Consider the following 8,709-nt stretch of genomic DNA (forward strand, 5'->3'; position numbering starts at 1 on the left):
ATCCTCCCCTTCTTGAAATGAAGTCGTCCTCGACGGAAGTTCATCTTCCTCACCCAAATAAGGCTTCAAATCTGCAATGTTAAAAGTGGGACTAACCCCAAAATCTGCAGGCAGCTCAAGTTTATATGCATTACCATTTATTTTCTCTAACACCTTAAAGGGACCATCAGCACGTGGCATTAACTTTGATTTGCGCAAATCAGGAAATCTATCCTTACGCAAATGTAACCAAACAAGATCTCCAGGTGCAAACACAACATGTTTTCTACCCTTATCTCCAGCAAGTTTATATTTAGCATTCATGCGCTCAATGTTTTCCTTAGTTAACTCATGCATTTTTAAAATCAATTCAGCACGTTGTTTAGCATCAAAATTAACCTTCTCCGAAGATGGAAGAGGCAACAAATCAATAGGTGCACGAGGTAGGAAACCATACACAACTTCAAAAGGGCACATCTTAGTAGTAGAATGCAATGAACGATTATAAGCAAATTCAATATGAGGCAAGCATTCCTCCCACATGTTCTTATTATTCTTCAAAACAGCCCTAAGCATAGTAGACAACATTCTATTGACTACTTCAGTTTGTCCATCAGTTTGGGGGTGACAAGTAGTACTAAAAAGCAGTTTAGTCCCCAACTTAGCCCATAAACATCTCCAAAAGTGGCTAAGAAATTTAGTATCACGATCTGAAACAATAGTATTTGGCACACCATGCAAGCGAATAATTTCACGAAAGAACAAATCAGCAACATTAACAGCATCATCGCTTTTATGACATGGTATAAAGTGTGCCATTTTCGAGAATCTATCCACGACAACAAATATGCTATCCCTCCCCTTCTTTGTTCGAGGTAAACCTAAAACAAAGTCCATAGATATATCCTCCCAAGGAACACTAGGTACAGGCAAAGGCATATATAAACCATGAGGATTGAGTCGTGATGATGAGGACATCAATACAATTGTTACACCCACAGCCCCTGCTGCTATACATACTGGACCAATTACTAGAGCTCGTGCACGCCAACTAAATTACCAGGTACTTTCGTTTCTTGGTAATGATTCTAATGTTCATGAGAATATGATGCTGCCTAAATTGGATACATTTGTTTTGCTTACAAATGAAGGGCCTAGCTTGGAGAAGGATGAACATTGGAGCAAGAACAAGCATGGAGATGATGGCATGCGCAAGGGGAACAAGAACGGAGTTACAAGTGATGATTTCAGGACTTTGAAGCCACCATAATGGGTGCATGAAGCCTTGGACGAAATATATAAGATGCCACTTCCTAAATTTCGTCCCGAGGCTATTTTAGGTGCTGCGTCACCTTATTATTGGGCCAGGCCCATGTAATTTCGAAATACATAAGTATAGGCTATTTTTAGAGTCCGTATGTGTGGGGAAACAAGAGATAGGGTTGATTTCGGACCCCTCCACCAAGGGCCACGAAATTCCCCCCTCTTCCTCCATATATACAGCCCTTAGGGCATCGTTTAGACTTTGGGTTTTGTTTAGATTAAAAGTTCGCCATAGCTGCAACTTCGCGTACTTCGTTTGTGTTCAACGACCAGACAAAGGCGTCACAGAACCCCACCTTGATCAATAAAGCTTTCATCTTATATTCGCAATATCCAGATTGCAATCTTAGTTTCTTGCTTGTTCTTCGTTTGCTCGCAGGAAACAGACCCTCGTGGTCAGGTTGATCGTGCTCCGGCGTGGTCAATAACCTCTCGGAGTTGGTTTAGCGATTGCTAAGGCGCGACGTCCTTGCACGTTCGTAGTCGGATCGTCAAAGTCAACTTCCACCAAAGCGATATCCATCATCTCATCGAAAGACGGGACACCTCCGCCTCTATCACGACTCAATCCTCATGGTTTATATATGCCTTTGCCTGTACCTAGTGTTCCTTGGGAGGATATATCTATGGACTTTGTTTTAGGTTTACCTCGAACAAAGAAGGGGAGGGATAGCATATTTGTTGTCGTGGATAGATTCTCGAAAATGGCACACTTTATACCATGTCATAAAAGCGATGATGCTGTTAATGTTGCTGATTTGTTCTTTCGTGAAATTATTCGCTTGCATGGTGTGCCAAATACTATTGTTTCAGATCGTGATACTAAATTTCTTAGCCACTTTTGGAGATGTTTATGGGCTAAGTTGGGGACTAAACTGCTTTTTAGTACTACTTGTCACCCCCAAACTGATGGACAAACTGAAGTAGTCAATAGAATGTTGTCTACTATGCTTAGGGCTGTTTTGAAGAATAATAAGAACATGTGGGAGGAATGCTTGCCTCATATTGAATTTGCTTATAATCGTTCATTGCATTCTACTACTAAGATGTGCCCTTTTGAAGTTGTGTATGGTTTCCTACCTCGTGCACCTATTGATTTGTTGCCTCTTCCATCTTCGGAGAAGGTTAATTTTGATGCTAAACAACGTGCTGAATTGATTTTAAAAATGCATGAGTTAACTAAGGAAAACATTGAGCGCATGAATGCTAAATATAAACTTGCTGGAGATAAGGGTAGAAAACATGTTGTGTTTGCACCTGGAGATCTTGTTTGGTTACATTTGCGTAAGGATAGATTTCCTGATTTGCGCAAATCAAAGTTAATGCCACGTGCTGATGGTCCCTTTAAGGTGTTAGAGAAAATAAATGATAATGCATATAAACTTGAGCTGCCCCAAACAAAAGGCACATCCTTCTTTGTAAGCTCGTTGAGAGGTGCAGCAATGGTGCTGAAATCTCTCACAAAACGCCTATAGAATCCAGCGAGGCCAAGAAAACTCCTCACTTGTGTGACCGTTTTGGGCTGCGGCCAACTCTCAATAGCTTCAATCTTGGCTTTGTCAACTTCAATTCCCTGTGGAGTAACAACATAGCCAAGAAAAGATACTCGGTCGGTGCAAAAGGTGCACTTCCCAAGGTTACCAAACAAACGTGCATCACGTAGAGCAATAAAAACAGCACGTAAATGTTCCAAATGTTCTTCCAAAGATCTGCTATAAATCAGTATGTCATCAAAGTAAACTACCACAAATCGTCCAATGAAAGCACGTAAAACTTCGTTCATTAATCTCATGAAAGTACTAGGTGCATTAGTTAACCCAAAAGGCATTACTAACCACTCATATAATCCAAACTTAGTTTTAAATGCTGTTTTCCATTCATCTCCCAATTTCATACGAATTTGATGGTAGCCACTACGCAAATCAACTTTGGAGAATATTGTAGAGCCACTCAATTCATCAAGCATATCATCTAGCCTAGGAATAGGATGACAATAACGAATAGTAATATTATTAATGCCTCTACAATCAACACACATACGTGATGTACCATCCTTTTTCGGCACTAGAATAATAGGAACAGCACAAGGACTAAGGGATTCGCGTATATAACCTTTGTCGAGAAGCTCTTGTACTTGGCGCATAATCTCCTTCGTCTCCTCTGGATTGGTACGGTATGGTGCACGGTTTGGCAGTGAAGCACCGGGAATTAAGTCAATCTGATGCTCAATCCCTCGAATAGGCGGTAATCCCGGTGGCACATCTTGTGGAAAGACGTCAGCGAACTCCTGCAAAATGTTAGTGACAGCAGGAGGCAAGGAGGAAGGCACGTCCTCGAATGAAAATAATGCCTCTTTGCACACAAAAGCATAGCAAACAGATTTGCTGAAATCTAGCTCATCAATATCAGATTTGGTGGCAAATAAACATGCACTTTTCAATTTAATTTCAGAAGCAACACTAGATGATTTATTATTAGACTTCATTTGTTGCTCAAATTCTTTTGCCACAATCTGATTTTCACTCTTATTCGTCTCCTGTTTTGCTTTATTAGCTCTATTAATATCATCTTTCAAAATGGAATCAGGAGTCATAGGAAGCAGAGTAATATTTTTATCCTTATGAACAAGAGTATAGTGATTGTTTCTACCATGGTGTACAGAATTTTTATCAAATTGCCATGGTCTACCAAGTAATAAGGAACATGCTTGCATAGGTACCACATCACAATCAACATAATCAGCATATGTAGAGATACTAAAATGCACACGAACAGTACGTGTTACCTTAACCTTGCCGCTGTTGTTGAACCATTGGATGTAGTAAGGATGTGGATGTGGTCTTGTGGTGAGAGAAAGCTTCTCCACCATCTCCATGCTAGCCAAGTTGTTGCAGCTCCCTCCGTCTATTATAACGCGCACAGAACGTTCCTTCACAACTCCCTTGGTATGGAACAAATTGTGCCTCTGATTTTGCTCAGCTTGTGTGACCTGCACACTCAAAACACGTTGAGCAACTAAACATTCATACCTGTCAGCGTCTTCAGGAGCCATGTATTGCGTCTCATGATCAGAATCATCTCCACCATGTTCTTCACGTGTAATAAGAGCCAGAGTCTCCTCATCATAGTCACTAGCGGACTCATATCCACCATCCGCGGTAGCAATCATCACACGCGGAGATTTGCATTCTCTCGCATAATGACCTCCTCCCTTACAACGACGACAAATAATATCACTTGTGTGCCCTGTTGATGCCATGGAAGAAGAAGAACGCTGTGCAGGCCCCGCAGGTGCGCTCTTGGCAGATAATGGTGGTTGTGCCTGTTTTCTTGTATCACGGCTGGAGGTGGCACCGGATGGAGGTGCTGGTGCAGTTGAAGTAGAAGATGCACGTGGTGTCCATGATGAAGGTCGGCCTGCAAAAAAGTTAGTTCGCCCCAATGCTTGTCGATCCTGCACTTCACGTTCAGCTTTACAAGCAAGATGGAATAAACGAGTGATATTAGTATACTCCTTATAGTCTAGAATGGTCTGAATCTCTCTATTTAATCCACCTAGAAAACATGCAAGCATAGCTTCATTCTCCTCAACAATACCACATCTAATCATGCCAGTTTGTAATTCCTGATAATATTCTTCTACAGAATTTTTCCCTTGTCTTAAACGCTGCAATTTTTGAAGCAATTCACGTTGATAATATGGTGGAACCCAACGCGTACTGATAGAGGCAAAGGTGTCCCGTCTTTCGATGAGATGGTGGATTTCGCTTTGGTGGAAGTCGACTTTGACGATCCGACTACGAACGTGCGAGGACGTCGCGCCTTAGCAATCGCTAAACCAACTCCGAGAGGTTATTGACCACGCCGGAGCACGATCAACCTGACCACGAGGGTCTGTTTCCTGCGAGCAAACGAAGAACAAGCAAGAAACTAAGATTGCAATCTGGATATTGCGAATATAAGATGAAAGCTTTATTGATCAAGGTGGGGTTCTGTGACGCCTTTGTCTGGTCGTTGAACACAAACGAAGTACGCGAAGTTGCAGCTATGGCGAACTTTTAATCTAAACAAAACCCAAAGTCTAAACGATGCCCTAAGGGCTGTATATATGGAGGAAGAGGGGGGGAATTTCGTGGCCCTTGGTGGAGGGGTTCGAAATCAACCCTATCTCTTGTTTCCCCACACATACGGACTCTAAAAATAGCCTATACTTATGTATTTCGAAGTTACATGGGCCTGGCCCAATAATAAGGTGACGCAGCACCTAAAATAGCCTCGGGACGAAATTTATGAAGTGGCATCTTGTATATTTCGTCCAAGGCTTCATGCACACATTATGGTGGCTTCAAAGTCCTGAAATCATCACTTGTAACTCCGTTCTTGTTCCCCTTGCGCATGCCATCATCTCCATGCTTGTTCTTGCTCCAATGTTCATCCTTCTCCAAGCTAGGCCCTTCATTTGTAAGCAAAACAAATGTATCCAATTTAGGCAGCATCATATTCTCATGAACATTAGAATCATTACCAAGAAACGAAAGTACCTGATAATTTAGTTGGCGTGCACGAGCTCTAGTAATTGGTCCAGTATGTATAGCAGCAGGGGCTGTGGGTGTACCAATTGTATTGATGTCCTCATCATCCTCCCATTCTTGAAATGAAGTCGTCCTCGACGGAAGTTCATCTTCCTCACCCAAATAAGGCTTCAAATCTGCAATGTTAAAAGTGGGACTAACCCCAAAATCTGCAGGCAGCTCAAGTTTATATGCATTATCATTTATTTTCTCTAACACCTTAAAGGGACCATCAGCACGTGGCATTAACTTTGATTTGCGCAAATCAGGAAATCTATCCTTACGCAAATGTAACCAAACAAGATCTCCAGGTGCAAACACAACATGTTTTCTACCCTTATCTCCAGCAAGTTTATATTTAGCATTCATGCGCTCAATGTTTTCCTTAGTTAACTCATGCATTTTTAAAATCAATTCAGCACGTTGTTTAGCATCAAAATTAACCTTCTCCGAAGATGGAAGAGGCAACAAATCAATAGGTGCACGAGGTAGGAAACCATACACAACTTCAAAAGGGCACATCTTAGTAGTAGAATGCAATGAACGATTATAAGCAAATTCAATATGAGGCAAGCATTCCTCCCACATGTTCTTATTATTCTTCAAAACAGCCCTAAGCATAGTAGACAACATTCTATTGACTACTTCAGTTTGTCCATCAGTTTGGGGGTGACAAGTAGTACTAAAAAGCAGTTTAGTCCCCAACTTAGCCCATAAACATCTCCAAAAGTGGCTAAGAAATTTAGTATCACGATCTGAAACAATAGTATTTGGCACACCATGCAAGCGAATAATTTCACGAAAGAACAAATCAGCAACATTAACAGCATCATCGCTTTTATGACATGGTATAAAGTGTGCCATTTTCGAGAATCTATCCACGACAACAAATATGCTATCCCTCCCCTTCTTTGTTCGAGGTAAACCTAAAACAAAGTCCATAGATATATCCTCCCAAGGAACACTAGGTACAGGCAAAGGCATATATAAACCATGAGGATTGAGTCGTGACTTAGCTTTTTGACATGTAGTGCATCGAGCAATAAAACGCTCAACATCCCGTCTCATCTTTGGCCAAAAGAAATGTGTAGCAAGTACGTCCTCCGTCTTCTTCACGCCAAAATGTCCCATTAATCCTCCTCCATGCGCTTCCTGCAACAATAAAAGACGAACGGAGCTAGCTGGAATGCATAGCTTGTTAGCACGAAACAAAAATCCATCGTTAACGACAAACTTGTTCCACATTCTTCCTTCTTTACAATTCTGCATTACATCTTTAAAATCAGCATCATGCACATATTGATCTTTGATGGTCTCCAAACCAAATATTTTGAAGTCAAGTTGTGAAAGCATAGTATAGCGACGAGACAATGCATCAGCAATAACATTTTCTTTTCCCTTCTTGTGTTTAATGACATAAGGGAAAGTCTCAATGAATTCAACCCATTTAGCATGTCTACGATTCAGTTTAGCTTGACTTTTAATATGTTTCAAAGATTCATGATCAGAATGTATAACAAATTCTTTGGGCCATAAATAATGTTGCCATGTTTCTAAAGTCCGAACAAGAGCATATAATTCTTTATCATAAGTAGAATAATTCAGACTAGGCCCACTCAATTTTTCAGAAAAGTATGCAGACATAGTCACTAGCGGAACGTTGAGCAACTAAACATTCATACCTGTCAGCATCTTCAGGAGCCATGTATTGCGTCTCATGATCAGAATCATCTCCACCATGTTCTTCACGTGTAATAAGAGCCAATGTCTCCTCATCATAGTCACTAGCGGACTCATATCCACCATCCGCGGTAGCAATCATCACACGCGGATATTTGCATTCCCTCGCATAATGACCTCCTCCCTTACAACGACGACAAATAATATCACTTGTGTGCCCTGTTGATGCCATGGAAGAAGAAGAACGCTGTGCAGGCCCCGCAGGTGCGCTCTTGGCAGATAATGGTGGTTGTGCCTGTTTTCTTGTATCACGGCTGGAGGTGGCACCGGATGGAGGTGCTGGTGCAGTTGAAGTAGAAGATGCACGTGGTGTCCATGATGAAGGTCGGCCTGCAGAAAAGTTAGTTCGCCCCAATGCTTGTCGATCCTGCACTTCACGTTCAGCTTTACAAGCAAGATGGAATAAACGAGTGATATTAGTATACTCCTTATAGTCTAGAATGGTCTGAATCTCTCTATTTAATCCACCCAGAAAACGTGCAAGCATAGCTTCATTCTCCTCAACAATACCACATCTAATCATGCCAGTTTGTAATTCCTGATAATATTCTTCTACAGAATTTTTTCCTTGTCTTAAGCGCTGTAATTTTTGAAGCGATTCATGTTGATAATATGGTGGAACCCAACGCGTACGCATAGCAGTTTTCAAAGCGGCCCAAGTAGTTGGAATAGGATACAATCTACAATGTTCAGACCACCATACACATGCAAAATTAGTGAAAGCACAAACAGCAGCAGCAACTCGTCTCTCCTCAGGATATTGTAAACATGTAAATCGTTGTTCAGTTTCTAACTCCCAAGTAAGATATATATCAGGAACATATCTACCCTCAAATGGTGGAATATTCAATTTCAGTTTAGGAATATGGACATCATCTCGTACCTGAGGTGGTGGTGCAGGCCTACCATTACGAATATATACCTGAGGTCGACCTGCTGGTGGTGGTACAGGTGGCTGCACGTAGTGTTGATTTTGATCAACCTCATCCTCATAATCTCCCACATAATCATCCTCCTCCGCATCAGCAGCAGGAGCCACAGAAGTATCAACAGCAGCACCAACAGTTTGGCCAAACGCAAGAGGAACACGGCTTGC

This window comes from Triticum dicoccoides, chromosome 3A, assembly GCF_002162155.2.
Source record: "Triticum dicoccoides isolate Atlit2015 ecotype Zavitan chromosome 3A, WEW_v2.0, whole genome shotgun sequence".
NCBI classification, from domain to species: domain Eukaryota; kingdom Viridiplantae; phylum Streptophyta; class Magnoliopsida; order Poales; family Poaceae; genus Triticum; species Triticum dicoccoides.